The sequence below is a fragment of the Macrosteles quadrilineatus genome, unplaced genomic scaffold (genome assembly GCF_028750875.1).
Source record: "Macrosteles quadrilineatus isolate MER2022 unplaced genomic scaffold, UCM_ALF_1.0 Scaffold_1__1_contigs__length_201487025, whole genome shotgun sequence".
NCBI lineage: Eukaryota > Metazoa > Arthropoda > Insecta > Hemiptera > Cicadellidae > Macrosteles > Macrosteles quadrilineatus.
The window spans coordinates 103,886,297-103,905,723 of NW_026542594.1; positions in this window are offsets into that span (position 1 = coordinate 103,886,297).

Below are 19,427 nucleotides of genomic sequence, written 5' to 3' on the forward strand. Positions count from 1 at the left end.
TTGGAAAAAACATATTTATTTAAATCAATGCTAAGAGAATGTTTCGCTACCTATAGTCGTTACGTTTAAATTAAAAGACGTTGAGAAATTGTTGATGGATGCAGTTCCACATCTACAGGTAAACATTCTCACAGTATGAGTAGATTATAATGCTTTAAAAAAGCTGTTAGCCCGTTCTACAATCGGTTATCTTGTGGTCAGTTAAATCTTAATTAATTAAAGAAAAACATCACCAATCTACTCAATGTTTAAACCAAACTTTAGTTGTATTCATATATAGATTCGAATAACAACGGCGTGGTGCTAACAGATATTTCTTTTCAGGGAAATGGTTTCACCTCCAGCTCTTGCGAGAAGCAACAATTCTATGTATATAATTGTAAATAGTTAGTGATCAGTAATGTAAATAATTTGTAAATACTTTTAGATATATGTACCTATATCTTGATCTGAAAACTGTGTATTATCCTTTAAAAACGTGTAGGCTTGTACTTGTTAATATAGAAAATATTTTGTAACACATTCAGCTCATGAGTGGATCTGGATAACATAATAGTAAATGGATTTTGAACAGTATTGTGAATAGTTTTTAAATTGTCTAAAATGTAGGCCTATATAATTTATTCCATGATTTTATACTAAAACAAAGTGTAGGCCTGTATTTAATAATATCGCAATTATCCTTTTGTTTCACATTCATCTCCAGCGTGATTTGGACAATATTCTCTGTACCATACATAATTGTAAATTGCATATAGTTTGTGAACAGTAGTGTAAATAGTTTGTAAATACAGTAACCTTAAATATATTAACAGAACGGTAACCTTGTTCTACAAACTGTCTCTTATTTTAAAACCAATTATACTTAAAATCATCGTAATTATTTCGTGTTTGGGCTCAATGTTCTTGTTATTTGATGCAGGTTACAAAAATGACGTTATTTAATGCACTTTATGGTGATATACAAAAACTCTATCAACTATGCATTACGCCTAGTGCTTGACTCATGGTCAAAACCCAGTGCAGCCGAGCGAGGGCTAATTAGGGGCCGGGCCACCACCCGGCCGTCCTAATCCCTCAGCCGCCACGAAAGTTTGCGGGGAGTTATAAGTGGTATATATATGCAATAGTAGCAACTCTAATCAATACCAGTATGTGTGAATCGGTCTCCAATCTCACTTCAAGTCTTTTCAAATCGACGCAACTGCAATTTTATGGTAAAATTATCGAATTTAAAATGCATATCGCTATATTTTAGGTCTATAATCGGATGGAAGAAATAGGTAGTCACGTGACATTTGTTAATAAGGTCAACAACTAAAAAATAACAATTAATTGTTAATTAAGTTGTTTTGGGGGCAGTTGGCCCCCATTAAAACTGCCAGAATTTGTCACTGTGCGTGTAAACTAGATGTTCTGAACTATTCCGTTTTAATTGACTACTCGATTCCCGTACGTAGGACGGGCCAACAGCTCGTAATATATTAAATGATATGTAATTAAGGGAGATTAAGGTAAATCATGTATGTCAAAGTTTAATTCGAAGATTTGGTAAGTTTTTCTCATATCAGCCTACACAAGATTTCATATTAATCAAAACCAAAATGGTAGTATCTACTACTTACCAGATTTAAAAGTCATAACTTAAACGTTTCTATTAAGGCCATAAAAGTTGAATTTTGTTTCTAAAAGCGTTGGCGGATGTGTACCTATTATATGCAACAGATGTAAAGATTAAAATGTTTCTATTTTGTGGCCTCTTCCCGTTGCAAAGCACGGGCACAACAGCTAGTTCTATTATGATTCAGTTTTAAAAATCTTTGTACAACAAAATCTAGAGTTCTACTGGACCGATTTTATTAATTAATAGGTCGTTGGAAAGCTTATGTCGTGTAGATTTGCAAATAAATATGAAGGTTTGTTTTGTTATGATTTATGGTGAAAATTAAAAAAAACATGTTTTCCTTAAGAAATACATTGAAAACGGCGTTTTTCACACTTTTTATTTGGGTGCGACTTTTGTCTGCCTTTTTGAGTATTTCCTAGAAGTGCGTGGAAATTTGTAGGAAATTTTATACTCTTTCAGAACATCACCTTCCACTTTGGTCGATTTCCTCACCATTTAAAAGTTATTTGCAAAAAAGCTAAGTAACCTCCGAATTTATAGTAACTAGTGAACCTGTGCGGCTCAATGCCCCGCAAAATAACATATGAATTTAGAAAAGAAATTCATCGTATTATATATTGACACGACGACGAAAATTAAACAGTAATAATGAAGCCTTGAAAGAGAAGCAGTCCAGCCATTTTCTAGCTGTATGTGTATTACATTTAGTAAATTAATAAGTGTTCAAGTTCAAGTATGTTATAGGCAGCAAGCAAGGTTATAGGGTAGTTATTTTTTAAAGATTTTAAAACACATTTAACACAACATTTTATCATATCAAACCAATCAAACGAAGGCCTATGTAGCATATTTTGAGGGTCATAAAAATGCTGCTTGAAGAAAACACACTTTTAAAAACAAACACTAAAAAACAATATTTTTATCACAAAAGCACTTCCATGAATACTACGATTTTAGCCTTAAAGTTACCTTCAGGAAGATTACCCTGCTCAGAGTTTTCCGTAACGAATATGCGTATCCTATTAAAAGATGTAGCCTTACTTAAAACAACATATGTAAATATGCAACTATTGTCAACAACTAATATATTTGCTCATGACTAAAATTGGTCTGGGTAAGAACAGCGCTGCAAATGCCAAAGAAAACAGAAATTAGCATCTTTCCATTTCAAAAGGTAAGTTTGTTTCAGACGGGTAAATTTTTATCTTCGAAATCAAAATACGTCCCCACTCACTTGTTCCAGTTAAGACTTAACATTCTATTAAGTTGTTAACCATTCTGATCACGTGAAGCCTTGTGCAATTAATAAGGCCCTTTTTGATGTATTAATATTCCTCATCAATAAAACCACTGCCCCCTTTTATTAGTCTAATCCAACATCTAATTTATGTTCATTAGTCTAATTTTTATGTGTCTTGGCAATCCATTGACCTCTATATTTAAAAACTCAGTTGGATTTTCTAGATGGGTGTCTCCGCCTTCGTCTGTTTTCATGGACCAACTCTTCTTCCCCTTGGTATACTGACAATTAATTACCTGGCTTGTCAAGTTCATGTAGTAATTCATTAATACTATTAGTTTATAAAGAAAATTAGATAAAAGTTACTTGGCTTGGTGCTTTCATAACTGCAAACTCAAAATACACCCACAAGTAAAAAAGAATCATGATATTGGTTAAAAAAAACTATGTTTTCCTACAGTCACCCGACAAAGTTGGCTTCCTTGTACTGTTTATAGTACAGAAAGCTGCTAATTGCTGCATATTTATACTTTGCCGTACGGTTTATACTTTGTCGTACGGTTTATACTTTGCCGCACATCAGGATTCCAACGAAGCAACACAAAACAGCGTGGTTCTATTATGCACGTAATCCGTGCACGCTTGGAAATAGGTTGGCAACACTTAAAGATACTAAAGATACTATGCGCAGCTGATTGACTATTAAAACTACGATATTTTCTGTCATTTCGTGTTTATAGTTTCGGTATTTCTGAACTTTCTGGACTTTTCTTTTAAACGTTTTTAAAACATTCCTACGATCTTAATAAACAAGAAAATGCCCTTAAAGCATTTTTTTAGTCGCGGAATTCCTTCAATTACAAAAACATACGGAACTATATTCTAACGCGGAGCACATTTCTTGCCGAGAAAAAATAGCAAGTGATACGGACCGGGTACTACTTTCTCTAGGGCACCTATTTGTGTTGCCAGCTGAACCTAAAAACGTGTTGTATAGTGTTTGAAAGACTAATTATTTATACGCTTTATAGTGACTGTTGGAAAAATATAATGTGTAACACGAGTGCAAAAGGCCTTTGCTGCACTCGAGATCATTCCACACTCGCCAACGGCTCGTGCGTAAACATTGCTCTCGTGTGCAGCTAAGTGCCACTTTACCCACTAGTTACACAAATAACTATTTCGTAATAACATTATTCACATGAAGTAGATGATTTGTTTGATTTGTCGATCAGCTGTTTAGTTTCAAATGAATTAATAATGCCAAAGATTTGTGATTTAAATACATAAATTTTTATAGTAAAGTTTTCTAAATCATGGTAACTTATTCTCCACTAGATTTTACTATTCCCAGCATTAGAATAAAGTAGTAAGATCCATTATGGGTAAACTTTAAGGTACACAATCCTTGATTGAAATGTAGTAGGTATACATTAAGAGTCATAATACACAGCAATTATTATGTAGTAGACTTTGACTATTTTCAAGTAACAAACATATGTTTCTGTAAATAAAAACTATCTCCCATGTTATCCTTATGGAGAAATACGAAACTTTAAAGGGCTCCAGGGCCTCAATCTCTCATTATTTCCTTAAAAAGAAAGTTTTATGCACAACTTCACGTTACGCTCTTTCCAATGACACCAAAAACATATCAATCGGTTCAGTAGTTTCGGAGGAGTAATTGTCACAAAAAAATCTGCTTGCGTATTAAATAAGTACTAGTGTTCCTGTTGCTCGAATTCGAGCAATTGCTAAGTATTACAGGCGTTAAGGCGAGTTTACATTAATTCGAGCTCGCATTCCAGTTCTGCTCGCATTCGTGCTCAAACAAATATCAACCGCAAATTTACTCGCATGCTAGTAGTGGAATGCGAGCACGAATGATATTTTGCCGTTCGAGTTACTTTCCAACATGTTGGGAAATGCTCGCACGCTCGCATACGATATCTTTGTAAAACCAGTTGTGAGAACGTAGGTGTGGTGAAAAAGTGATGTTTCTGTTTGTTTATAGATTTTGTATTTACTACTTATATACGTGATGGCTAAGTTAATGATGTATGTTAATTTCTTTTTTTTATTGAATTTATTTTTCCCCACAGATCACCAAAATACCTTGAATAATTTCACTCATACTACTTAAACATACTATATATATACTTATACAAACATATTATACATCCCTACACAGTTCTTGAATATGTTCACTCATTATACATACGTACTGAAAATAAACTTATCACACAGCGATCACTTAAGACGAGTGTGATCGTTGATTATGAATACTTAACTTTCGCCTTACAACTACACCACTCGCAACTGCTACTATTATCCCAGTAACAAATACAATGTAAACGCTGCTGGAATTCGATCCGTCATTCGATACTGGAATAGTAACTCGTTCGCTATCGCATTCCATTAACTCGAATGCGAGCTCGATTTAATGTAAACGCGCCTTTATTTTAAAACGAATTTCAACCAAGTCAGCAAGTTTGTAGCAAACTGTTAAATTAGCAAACTTATTGACTGTTTACAATTAATTAACATATGCTCTTCTTCTCACTTTTGATTTGTGACAACAGCTGGAGTTTCATAACAATTTTTGTTTCCAATGTTAATCTTATGGAGAAATACGAAACTTTAAAGGGCTCCATGGCCTTACTCTCTCATTATTTCCCTAAAAATAAGTTTCCTGCACAACATCACGTTACGATCTTTTCAATGACACCAAAAACATGACAATCGGTTCAGTAGTTTCGGAAGAGTAATTGTCACAAAAATCCTGCTTGCGTATTAAATAAGTACTAGTGTACATGTTGCTCGAAATCGAGCAATTGCAAAGAAGTACAGTAGTTACATATACACAAATGACTTGTTTAAAAACTAATAACAGTCATAATTTCCGATGATTTTAAAAGAGTCAACTAAAAGATTATTAACTAATGGAAATACTCACAATTTACATAACAGTCCAGCTTTTATAATTACGCTCTTTCCAATGACACCAAAAACATGTCAATCGGTTCAGTAGTTTCGGAGGAGTAATTGTCACAAAAATCCTGCTTGCGTATTAAATAATTACTAGTGGTCGTCCTGTGGTCGAAACTCGACCAAAAATAATTAATGTACAGACTTCTCTATTTTCTCCCCACACTGTAAATAAAACATGTGATTGGAATTTCTTACCTTTGTTTTGATTTTCTGTTTACATTTTGTTGTTATTTCGTCACCATCATGGCAACTCATATGGTCCATGTTAATTTTTTGAAGTTTTCAAATTCATTTTTTGTGCTTATTTGTTAGCCTATTTTAATTTTTAAAGGCATTCTGCACATCTACAGGCAAATATCTTTCTAACAGTATGCGTAGATTTTCCCTGCGATGCACACGAGCTGAGAAAAAAGGTTTTAAAGAAACATGCTTGCCTATTAATATATAGACTAGAGGTCGTCCAGTGGTCGAAACTCGACCAAAAATATTTAATGTACAGACTTCTTTATTTTCATTCCACACTTTGAATAGAACATGTGATTGGAGTTTCTTCCATTTGTTTTGATTTTCTGTTTATATTTCGTTGTTATTTCGTCACCAGCATGGCAACTCATAATATCCATGTTAAATTTTTCAAAATTTTAAATTCATTTTTTGTGCTTATTTTTGAGCCTATTTTAATTTATAAAGGGATTCTGCACACCTACAGGAAAATAGCTTTCTAACAGTATGCGTAGATTTTCCCTACGATGCACACGAGCTGAGAAAAAAGGTTTTAAAGAAACATGCTTGCCTATTAATATATAGATTGCCTATTAATATATAGATAGATAGATAGATATAGATAGATGAAAAGATATTGAGTTTGTGATATTTTTGTCAAACTTTGTACAACTAAATCTAGACTTCTACTGGACCGATTTTGTTAATTAATGAGTCTTTGGAAAGCCTAATTCATGTAGATTTGCAAATAATTATGAAAGTGTGATGTTATTAAATATTTGTGGTGGAAAAGTAAAAATAACAAAAATATATTAAAAACTGCTTTTTTAAGTTTCTGTTTTCAAGATTATATTTGTAGCCAGTTTTAGCTGCCTTTATTAAGTATTTTCAAGAAATGCATGGTAGTTATTTGTAGTAATTTTTATTCTTTTTCAGAATATCACATCTACTTTGGTCGATTTTCCCTCCATTTAAAAGTTATTGACGATAAGATAAGTGATCTCCAAATTTTAGCGGTGAGAAAATACTGAATTAGATATATTTTTGTTAAAATTTGTACAACTAAATCTATATTTCACCGGACCGATTTTGTTACTTAATGGGTCGTTAGAAAGCCTAATTTGTGTAAATTTGCAAATAATTATGAAAGTTTTATTTTATTAGATATTTGAGGTGGAAAAAATAAAAATAAAAAATAATACATTTAAAACTCCTTTTTTCCAAGTTTATATTTCCAATGTTATATTTGTAGCCAACTTTAGGCTGCCTTTATTGAGTATTTTCAAGAAGTACATAGTAGTAATCTATAGGAAATTTTATTCTCTTTCAGAATATCACCTTCCACTTTGGTCGATTTACTCGCCATTTCAAAGTTATTTGCAAAAACTTTAAGCAACCTCCAAATTTATACTGTAGTGAGGAAATACTGAATTAAAGATGTTGTTGTTAAACTTTGTACAATTAAATCTACAGTTCTACTGAACCGATTTTATTAATTAATAGGTCATTGGATAGCCTAATTTGAGAAGATTTTCAAATAATTACGAAAGTACTGTTGACGTTGCAAGCAAGATCGTTTGGCTATAAATCGATGATAAATACCTCCATTTTTTGAACAATTTGTGTTGGTCGTGATTTAGCTGCGTGCTTTAATGAAATGGAAGCTGGTATTTCAATGAAGGTTCTTAGGTCAAAACAAATAGAATAAAACGTAATTAGAATTAAGTAAATATATCTATAAAACTAAATTCCATATTCAAGATATAATCAAATTCATATTTTCTGATTGAGCGATACAGTATCTTGAACTTTTAAGACAAAGACATATAAAATAACTTAAATAAAATAGAGTTACGTATCATTGATTGCAGATAGGTACTAAAACGATTGTAATTGTTGATTCGTGATTCAGCAGTGTGCTTTAGGTTGTCCGATCTTAATAATCAATAGCTCAAATGAGAGCTGGTATTTCACTGGTTTTTAGACCAAAATGTATAGTGTAATTAGAACTGCTAGAATACATCGTTAATTGAAGTGAAAAAAATTCTTTCGTCGAGTTAAATAAATTAATGATGATGCTTGATGACAAATATGTGCTTGCATAGTTTTATTTTAAGACCAAAATTATGAAAATCGGGCAGGTAGAAGAGCCCTCCTGTAAACCATCGCCCGCCTGCGAAACATTGAACTCGAAAAAAAACAGATTTAACTCCCATAAGAAATGTACAGGGAGGCAGTTTGTGCATAACTCGAAATATACGTCAAAATGAATGCCGATGCTTGATGGCAAATCTGCAGTACGTCCATACCTTTAGTTTAAGGCCAAAATTATGAAAATCGGTCGGGTAGAAGAGCTAACCCGACTCGGAAAAGAAAAACCATTTATTTTTATAGATGGCAATAATTAGTTTACCAGTATGCATAATCTAATCATACGAAGCATGTGTTAATAATGCAACAGCTTATTGTTATATTGTTATCTAATTAATTTTTCTTTGATTAAATGTTGTTGTTAACAATTTGCATTTGTGTTTAAAGTGTGTTCCTTATGTTAATTGTGTGATTCTAATGTTATGTGCGTAAACTGTACCATTAATATTAGTGAGTAAAGTGGTGTGTGGATTTCATAACCATTATTTTACTAGAGACCGTTGTATTAAATTTAACCACAACGGGCACTGTTGCTAGTATGAATAATAATTAAATGCCTTCAATAACAATTTAAGTAATTGGGTTTCTTGGATATTTTCATAGGCTATTATTTTAAAATCCCTTGACTTTTATGGAAACATAGATTGATATCATTGACGTACCAGATTTATTTGGCCTTAGAGGGCTTTCCTCTGCAATGATCACAAAGTTAAGCCCATGTTTCCTACTAAAAATTGTAGCACTTCGGCTAACATCCTAATTCATCGTTTGTAAGAATCTGAATTTTGTATGTGTTCTTCATTATATAGGCTAATAACGATAATAAATTCTTTAAAAATAATATCTCTATTTCTTCTAGTCGGTGGCGTTCTATGACTTTTTATGTTTCCATAATTTGCAAATGGGTTCTTTCAATGATTTGGTTTTTAAAGATTTAATTTTTGTAGGCGCATTTAATTTAATTGCAGCTTAAATATTAACAGCAATTAAATATCCAGCTGATCATAATGTAAACGAACATGTTCTTCATAAGAACTTGAGAAGAACATGAGAACTTTAAAAGCCACTGGGGCAGAGTCCCAGGGAATTTTTCAAAAATGTAAGGTCAGTTTGCAAATCTACGCGACACGCTCTTTACAATGAGACGTCAATGGATAAAGTCTGTTAAGGAATGGCGGAGGAGTTCAACCGACAAATTTCGTTGTCGCGTATTAATTATATAGATTCTTTGCCATAACATTATACGATATCCCCAGCACATGTGAGTACCTGGATTGCCTATCTGGTGCCATAACATTATTCATGGTTTTTAACAAAGCAATATATAAAAAAAAATGTTTTTAGATATAATACAAAATCCAAATGTTCCCACACTCTGCACTGTTAGCCTTTACTACTTCCTTCAGCACTTCCAACGTCGTGGACCTGTTTCCCTCGTATAGCATATTAGGATGCAGATACATTAATATAACTGCCACAGACGGTTCCCACACTCCGCACTGTTCACCTTTACTTCCTTTACCACTTCCAACGTCTTGGACCTGTTGCCCTCAGCAGAGTTCATATTATATTTTTGTCGACCTTCTCCATCGAGCTTTATAATTCTTTTTACCTACAGTTTTAAGTGAAGACAACGTTTGTGGAGGGATAAATATTGGGGTAATTAGATTGGCTAAGTAATGAAGGGGAGTAAAAACGCAGAGATGCCATTTTAGGCCTTCTCGACAACCTGAATTTACATTTTAAGTTCAAAACCTCTGGGTCAGTAATCAACTTTTTCCCAAACAGGGCGGTACAGACAGTTCCAGCTAGTAATAGCCTAGAAATCAACCTTTACATCGGCCTTTAGGATTCTACCATTTTGGCTAGTGATAACTGCATAAGAGGACTTCATGTAATACTTTAGGCTAATACTTTATTTGTAATACTTTTCAATGATATGGCGACCATACAAAGTAGGTAATTTAAGACAAGTGGTGATTATATAAATGAAAACACGAAATATATAACACACATGTAAACTTTGTTAACGTGTTTGGTTTTCATTTCATAACTCATTTTCATTAAAACTATCTTTAAAATTATAAAAAAAAATTATACAGGTCATCAAAATAATGCTAAAACTGTTCATAAATTGTTTAAATTTTGTTCAAACTTATATTAGCTAAATTGTGTTCGCTTGTTTAGCAATGATTATGTTTGGAAACAATTTTAAATTCATTTGGGAACATTAAAAATGGCAAGAGTTATTATACTTTTTAATTTAAACTGTGTTGAAGATGGTTTTAAAATTGTATCAAAAGTTGTATCAATTTAATTTTGATAGCTTCTATTAACAATATTTCAAAACTATTTAAAACTGATTTTCAAACAAACATAATACAAGTTGTTAAACTTACTTTGAAATCTCGTTAAAATTAGGTTTAATATTGTGCAAACTTGTATTCAATCTTACAATAATACAATTTTAATACTTGTATTAAAAATATTTTCAGACCAAATCCAAACTGATATTCCAATAGTTTTAATATAAGTTTTTAAACTTAGACTAAACTCCCATTTAAAGAATTTTAAAATGGTTGAAATTGATTTTTAAACATCTTTAATATAAGTTTGAATACTTACATTAAACTTGATTTAAAAAAAGTTTAAAAAATGTTCAAACAGATTTTCAAACAGTTTTAATATAACTTTTTAAAAATGTATTAAAACTGTTTTTAAAATTGTTTTAAAACTGTTCAAACCGATATAAAAACTTATATGTGAACATGTTTTAAAATTGTATTGAAATACTTTTATACTGGTTTTCAAAAAATTTGTTGCTACTTGGGTATTATTAAAATTCAGTTTTTCTCAAGTAAGCCTATCACATAAAAAAAAAACACAATATCAACTAAGACTCTATTATTTAAAAAGCTGTATGTACCACCATGTAAACACGTCAACTTTGTTCGCTTTGAAACACGTGGTTCTGTTCTTGTAAAACCCCACAAGAATCATATACTAATTCACAAACAAATAACTCATCGCTAATATACGGGCTACTAAAAAGATTATATAAGCTTTTCCCAAGTAAGCTTAAAACATTTCAAGCACAACTTCAACTGTTAATTTAGTTGGAAGGACCGAAAGCAAACATGTTTGTTTTATTATTCAAAATGGAACTGTCAATAAACGTCTAAACAAGAAGTTTAGGCTATTAGTATAAGATTCAAGCTAGTGTCGTCATCTGATTATATTTATGATCCATACCGTTTCTGTTCTAATATCTGTGGAATAATGCTATTAGCTATTTCTTGATCTACTGAATTTAAAAGTCAACAGCTGACCAGCTGTTGGGGCATAAGATCTTATGTCTTTGTTTATAATGTCAAATACTCCGTCCATAAAAATTTACCTACATTGAAACGCTTGAAAATAAGTTGGTAACACTTAAAGATATTACGACTACGATCAGCTGGTGCAGAGTTTCCCAATTCGTTAATTGTTTGGATTTAACCTTGCCTTACCTAAAAACTGCTTGGATCAAGAGGGAAGCAACCAACAGGGGTGGAGAGGAACAGTCGAGTTCCTATGCTCCAGGATTAAGGATCAAACGTGCTGTACAGTGTTTGAAAGACTAATAAAATAATTTATTTATATGCTTTATAGTAACTGTAAAAAAATATAATGTGTAACGCGAGTGCAAACTGCCCTTGCTGCACTAGATAAACTTTCCACACTTGTCTACGGCTCGTGCGTAAACATTTCTCTCGTGTGCAGCAAAGTGCCACTTCGCCCACTATTTACACAAATAACTATTGCCTACAAACAATTTCAAATCCGGCTATGACCCAAAAGCACCAATGTGTCTGTGGCCTATACAGGGTGCGACGGAATTTTACCCCCTGGGCAAAGCTGACGTCACTATGATGTAGTAACCTGAGCGCTCAAAAGTTTGTTCGCGGGCGGAATTTTACCCCCGCGGAAGTCTAATGAAAATAGACACAGCGTGATTAATTATATTAGCAATAAAAACCGGAGTTTTCCCCCTCTGTCCATATAACTAGCGTTTAGACAACTGAAGGTTTTCGGGCCGGATTTTTACCCCCGAATTTTTACCCCCGGATTTTTACCACCGAATTTTTACCCCCAGATTTTTACTCCCGGATTTTTACCCCCCAGAATTTTACCCCCCGAATTTTACCCCCAGATTTGTACTCCCCGGAATTTTACCCCCTGGCCGGATATAGAAATTATTAAGAACGATTGATTTTCTTGTTTCTATTTTTATTTCATTGTAAACATTTTATTATTAAGTAGCCTATCTTGATTTATTTATCTTGTAATCTCAACTAAGTGAACAGAATTTGCTGTTTAATTTTGAACATATAAGCCAACAATTGGCTTCAATGATCGAATCCTGATACTCGAATCTCAAAATTAAAATTAAAAACCTTTCGATTAGTTGATGTTACAAAAACATTAAGATAGGCTACTTAAAAATACAATGTTTACTATTAAATTAAAACTGAATGAAGATAGTTAACCATTCCCACTAATTTATATATCTGGCTAGGGGGGTAAAATTCCGGGGGTAAAAATCCGGTCCGTACATTTTGAGCTGATCTCATGAAGGGGTAAAAGTCCGGGGGTAAAATTCCGGCCCGTACAATCTAGGTTTTTATAATTTGATGTGTTCTGATTAAATTCACAACCGTGAAAATATACGTTTAATTCCGCGTTTAATCCATCGAACTGATGTCGCGAAACTCAAAAGTTCGCGGCCGGAATTTTACCCCCTGGTTTGTGACGTCACGTTTGCCCAGGGGGTAAAATTCCTAGGGGATAAAAATCCGCTACCCCGCTCAGGGTACCACTGTTCTATTATACTGCAGTTAATAGCATCGTGTAGGCTTTCCAACGAGTCTAACCCCACCACTCTCAGACGACCTGTCGCTGAACAGTGCACGGCATAAAATAGATAGTTTTTTGCCGCACCCTGTATTTGCAAACTTAGAGTATCGGTAATTCAACTGATTTTGATAGTAAAGCTACAAACAATGTGTGTCCGATTACTGGTAAATCTGAAAATAAACCTAGAGCCTCCGATGGTACGTGTGCTGATTTTTTATCTATTTAAATTTTTCTTTTCAAATATTTTATGTTTGAGTTTGGCTAGGCACGTGAGTCGTGTTCCAATTATTTAGCAATTTCACAATAATCAAGCTGCGATGCCGCATTTTGGCTAGGTTTCTGGTGCAGTGGAGAGTTTTCTTCGAAGAACCGAACACTTTCTACTGCTATAAGTAAAATTGAGGTTTAGGTCGGTGTTTACTGTTTACCCTTGTTCTCGTCTCTCTCCTTAGAACTCTTGACTCCTTTTAGTTTCAGAATATAAACAGCCCCAGTCTACAAGTTATAGTTGTTAACATTAATATGTGAAGTTGATTATATTTGATAACAATCCTACATTTACCAGCACGAGTCAACGTTGTGTTGGTTTTTCGAATATACAGTATAAGTAAATCTTGTCAAGGTCGCAGATACAGTCGTAAACGCCTTATTTACAGTGGCATTGTGCTTAAGGCCTTTTATTTTCGTGATAGACTAGCGGTCGATGCAAGGTGAGCTATTTTGGTGGGAATGTTGGAATATGGCGGGATGAGTTGACCTAGACCGACTAGAACAGAAATAGCTAGGGATAAGTCCTGTGATAGATCTACTCTATTATGTAGTTGTCAAACTAAACGGTGGCCATTGACCACTAGAGATCTTTACTTAACAGACGAAAATGTGCTTCTTCCTCATCTATAGCTTCTATAGCTCTATAGCTTGGACAGCATTCAAACGCAAGGTGAATGGTCTCATGTGGTGGAGTAGGTGAATGATTTTAGACTATACATAATAACACCATTAAAAGCATACATTTTATTGTTTATAAACTACAACAATTGTTTCTATGTTGAAATTTGCATTTGTTTTTTTTTATTTAACATACGTTTTACACAATTGTTTATATGTTGTTAGGTTTACAGCTCATTCTAATTTTCAAGATTTTACTATTTCTATTTTATACGACGCTACGCATTAAGTTATCCAACATGTTGGTCCGTTCTGAAACTCGATATTGTCAAGAATTCATTTGATAAATGATTACAAAAGGTATTATGGTTTATAGAAAACTTATATGCTACCACAACCAAACCAATATGCAATTCCAGAAGCTGAATCACCAACACCTCAGATGTTAGCTCATCTAGAGCAGTTAAGTCTCGTTAATATCCAGTTACTCTAGAGCAGTTAACTTATCTAGACCCATATCTCGATGAAGCCTCAAAGACCAGAGGAACACACTGTCGAGACGAGTGTGGCCAAAAGGTACAACTCCACCTTCAGCTACACCGAGGGTGTAACTCCACCCTCGGCTGAAGGACCTTCAAAGGCATTTTTGTTAACAAATGGATCAATGGATCTTGGTGTTATTACCAACTCCTCATTTGAGTTTGGGCCCCACATCAACCACATCTGCACCAGAGCCTCTCGTATACACGGATTGGTCTCCCGCTCTGCAAGACATGGTTTGAGCAACCACGCCTGTACTATCTTGTCGCTGTCAGCTACCTCTTTGGTTTGGTCACCATCTCCAGTCAGTGCAAAGACGTTTTATCAGGTCCCTGGGATGCCGTGCTGGACTTAATTTTCGTGACGCTATCTCCTATGTACGGCATTCTGAGTCTTGCATGCAAGAGGCGAGTGGCTGATGTGACCTTTCTTTTCAAACTGATAAATAACCAGCTCTACTGCATCTTCTAAAAGGCTCGTTCACACTACTGTACTTGGCAACTACTCGCCACGACTGAGTCGCCACTACTACTCGCCAGCAAAATATACTCTGAGTTCACACATGGCAAGTTGTAGTGGCTACTTCAGTTTTTGTTGTGTTCACTGTGCTAAGGAAAATTAAATCTGTGGGCTAAGAAGGGAGGATTTAAGACGTCTGTTGCGGTATTTTCTCACCACTAAAAATTTGGAGGTTTCTTAGCTTTTTTGCAAATAAATTTGAAATGGTGAGGAAATCTACCAAAGTGGACGATGATATTCCAAAAGAGAAGAAAATGTCCTATAAATAACTATTATGTATTTCTTGAAAATACTAAAATAAATACCTTAGCCTAAATTTAGCTACAAATAGAAACTTGGATAAAAACTTTGAAGAAGCCGTTTTTAATGTATTCTTGTATTTTTACCTTTTTACCACAAATCCTTATAAAATTGAACATTAATGATTATTTGCAGATCTACGATTAAGCTTTCCAACGACCCATCAATTAAAAAATTGGTCCAGTAGAACTGTAGATTTGGTTGTACAAATATGTAAAATACTGAGTTATTGAGCGGAGCGAAGCGAAGCGCTTTGGGTTCAACTTCAATGCAATGTTTATAACACTTAATCTCAATAACAGCTGAACATTTTTTAGCCAAACCTACCAAGGTCGTTTTGTTAAATGTTTGTGGATGGTTTAGACGTAACCTATTTCAATTTTTGATAATCTTACTAATATTATAAATGTGAAAGTTTGTGTGTTTGTTTGTTTGTTTGAAGTTCAATCACGCATTAACTACTGGATGGATTGGGCTGAAATTTGGCATGATGATAGCTCATATTCCCGATTAACATATAGGCATATTCTTATCTCAAAAATCCTTTCGGGCTCCGCCCCAGTGGCTCTGTAGTTCCCCGTGTTAACCTTATGAGTATTCATATTTAAAGGGAATTAAAGAATTTAGTCAGATGTTGAAATTAAAAATTTGGGTCTATGATATGGAAAGTATTAAAAAGTTATAAGATTTACCAACAGGGTGCAGCACTATTATTTTTTGCACAGCTAATTTGAACCAAGCAGCAACAAAAAACAGTGATAGGCAATGAGTGGTAGAAATTATGGCTATGATAGATGTGTAATACTATAGTATAACGTAAATTTTATTATAGTAAACAATTTTCTTTAAATGTGTCCACCCCCATTGCAAACGCTAAGTTAGAGTATAACTGCAATAAGTATGTTACACTTATATGCCAACCCCGTACGAAGGACGGGTACTCTGCTAGTGCCTATATGTATATAGGTAATATATAATATAATTTTAAAGTAACTTAAAGATTTTAAATTTTAACATTGGTTTTATGGGTTGGATGGTTACAAAATAACGACGTAAATGTGAAGAAAACAAAGAATCATTGCATATGTTAAAATCAAGCCACACCTCAACACAGTACAAAGGAAAAAATCAGATGATGATAACTGATCAAATACCACAGAGAAAGTATTAGGTTTATATTTAGCTCTAATATATGTACCTATAACAATATATAAGCGTTGCCTAAATTTGAAATTGTTCACGGTTAATATAATTTGAATAAGGGCTTGGAATTTTTGGATCTAGTGTTCTAGATCTAGAGCAGACAATATTTGGCAACTCTCAGACCATTATCGCATATTTGAGTAAAAATGCAGTCAGGCTATGGAAATTCGCATAGTCTGCAGGGTGCTGTGTTGGGGGTATTTTTGTAATTATTTTGACCCAAGCTCCGTTCCTCCTGTGTCAGCCAGTGACGTCATCAGGTGTTGTTTGCTCCATCTGAACAATCTTGGCTGAGACAGAGGCTCGTGCCAATCACGTCGTCACGTCTCACGTCATACCGATGGTCTCGTCTTTGGTTCTACGTCGGTTGGCAAACTGATTGACTGATTGGATTGACGATTGATTATATCAATGACAAGATTATGTTAAGTATATTCCACATAAATATTACAAATAGAACTTTGTAAAACAATACGCGCAGTTAGTTACTTTAACAAACATAGAACGCGCGGGGAAGGTGGTGTAGTAGGAACGCGAGAAGTCAATGACAGTGTTTGAAAATGGACCTAAAATAATATAAAATACTAATGGAGGATGTATGTATGATTGATTGGATTTGGACTTAAACATAGTTTTGCTGGGGTTTAAAATAAACTAGAGGTCGTCCAGTGGTTGAAACTCGACCAAAAATATGTAATGTACAGACTTCTTTATTTTCATTCCACACTTTGAATAGAACATGTGATTGGAGTTTCTTCTATTTGTTTTGATTTCCTGTTTATATTTCGTTGCTATTTCGTCACCAGCATGGCAACTCATAATATCCATGTTAAATTTTTCAAAATTTTAAATTCATTTTTTGTGCTTATTTTTGAGCCTATTTTAATTTATAAAGGGATTCTGCACACCTACAGGAAAATAGCTTTCTAACAGTATGCGTAGATTTTCCCTACGATGCACACGAGCTGAGAAAAAAGGTTTTAAAGAAACATGCTTGCCTATTAATATATAGATAGATTACGAAAGAGCTTACTCGAACACCAACAACCTTTATTCTTTTTAGTGCTTACATCTTGACGGATATTGCTTCACATGTTTACACCAACTACTTTTCATAATGGATTGTAGGCTAGGTATGAGTAAATCAAAGGTGCGACCATTGGAATCTGTAAATCTACAGCCCAATTAGCAGGTAATAAAATAACACGACATATAAAGAGAAATTTAAGTGACAAATTATGTTTAAAGTTTAAAAAGTTCTGTACTCGCCAGTCTGACCAGAAGCCCAAATTCCTAGGTTTATATTGCTTAAAAGAGCTTTGTATTGTAGCAAAACGCCCTACTGAGAAAGCTTTGATTTTTTCAGATATGAGTTGGTAAAAGGTAAAGCAATTCAGGTAAATATATATCCAATCTAATTTTTTTTACCAAATATCATTTATTTTGTTACGTGGAAAATTGAAGTTATGGAAAATTGAAGTCATGAATATTTGTTTTTTGTATCAGGCGTTGTGAGAAAACTCATGCAACTGATATATGTACTGATTGTATTCCCTTCAATCCGACAATAACGAAACCTCATTACCACTCTTTTATTCTATTTGCTATTGGATTTAATGTAATAAGGTAAAGTATAAAAGTTTGGAAAAATACGCGTGTACAGAACCTTGGTAAAACTGCAACTCAATAGTTCTATATATTTGTATTAAAAAAACTATTTTATTTTTTATTTGTGTGTTTTACTCCAGTGACATTTTTTACGTTTTGAAAGGGAACGGTCCACAACCAAAGTTATACAATGTCTTTTTATTAATTTACAATATAATAAATATAATAAACCCATTATAATACAAATGATTGTTGTGGTGGTGAATCATCCAAGAACAACCCCTACGATTACCCTTTTTTATATATATTGCCATTTGAAAGTTCACAGACACTCTTAGTTAGCAAAATATTAAACTTTGACATTAAAATTAAAACTAAAATGTTTAATTAGCTTGGGATAACTATTCTAACTCCTAATCTTTCAGATTTTAATTTTATATTCACTTATAATTTACCTTACTTTCTTAATCCCAAAAACATATTCTTTAAATTGTCATTGATGACCTATCATTATATTTAAGCTCCGAAAATATTCCTCCAGAAACAATTAATTTAACAGTTTTCAGTTTACATTGTCATTGATCAGTATTTAAGCTGTTGAGCTTGTTAACTGTTATCTTGCAATGACAATCTGCAAATAGTAAATATAAACTTTTCTTCTTTAATTTTAACATGTTTTAATAGTAGGCTATAGCTTCAAAATTCACTAAACACTAAAAGTGGTTTATTTGCTTTACAACTTCATGTAATTTTTTGATTGTTTTCGAGCACTTTGGCCAAATTATGGAATATATTCAAGAGTATAACCCTGTGTGTTTTGCCAGAGAAGTGGCAATTCCCTAGGTCAGAGACTTTACTCCAGTCTTTTTCAGGAGACATTCTTCATCCGTCTGTCCCCGTGGTATTTTCGTCGTAAAACCCTCTTTCTCTCTCTTTGTTTATCCTCTATTTTCACCGCATCGTTGACTCTGACAACGTTGTCAGCCTCCGGTTTCAGAAGCGGGAATGGGATTCATAATTTAAACTCAACTTTGTGCTATAGTTTCTATTCATTCCCAGCGTTCACCACAAGTGTAGCATAGACAACAATGAATTTGGTTAACGATTTTCAGTAACAATAATTATAAGTTCGCCTTTTATACAAGGTGTATAATAAATTCTCACACGGGCTTAATATTTTCCAAACGATAACAGATAAATCAAAGAGATTTTGGTAAATCAAAACGGCACCTAAAAATCTAC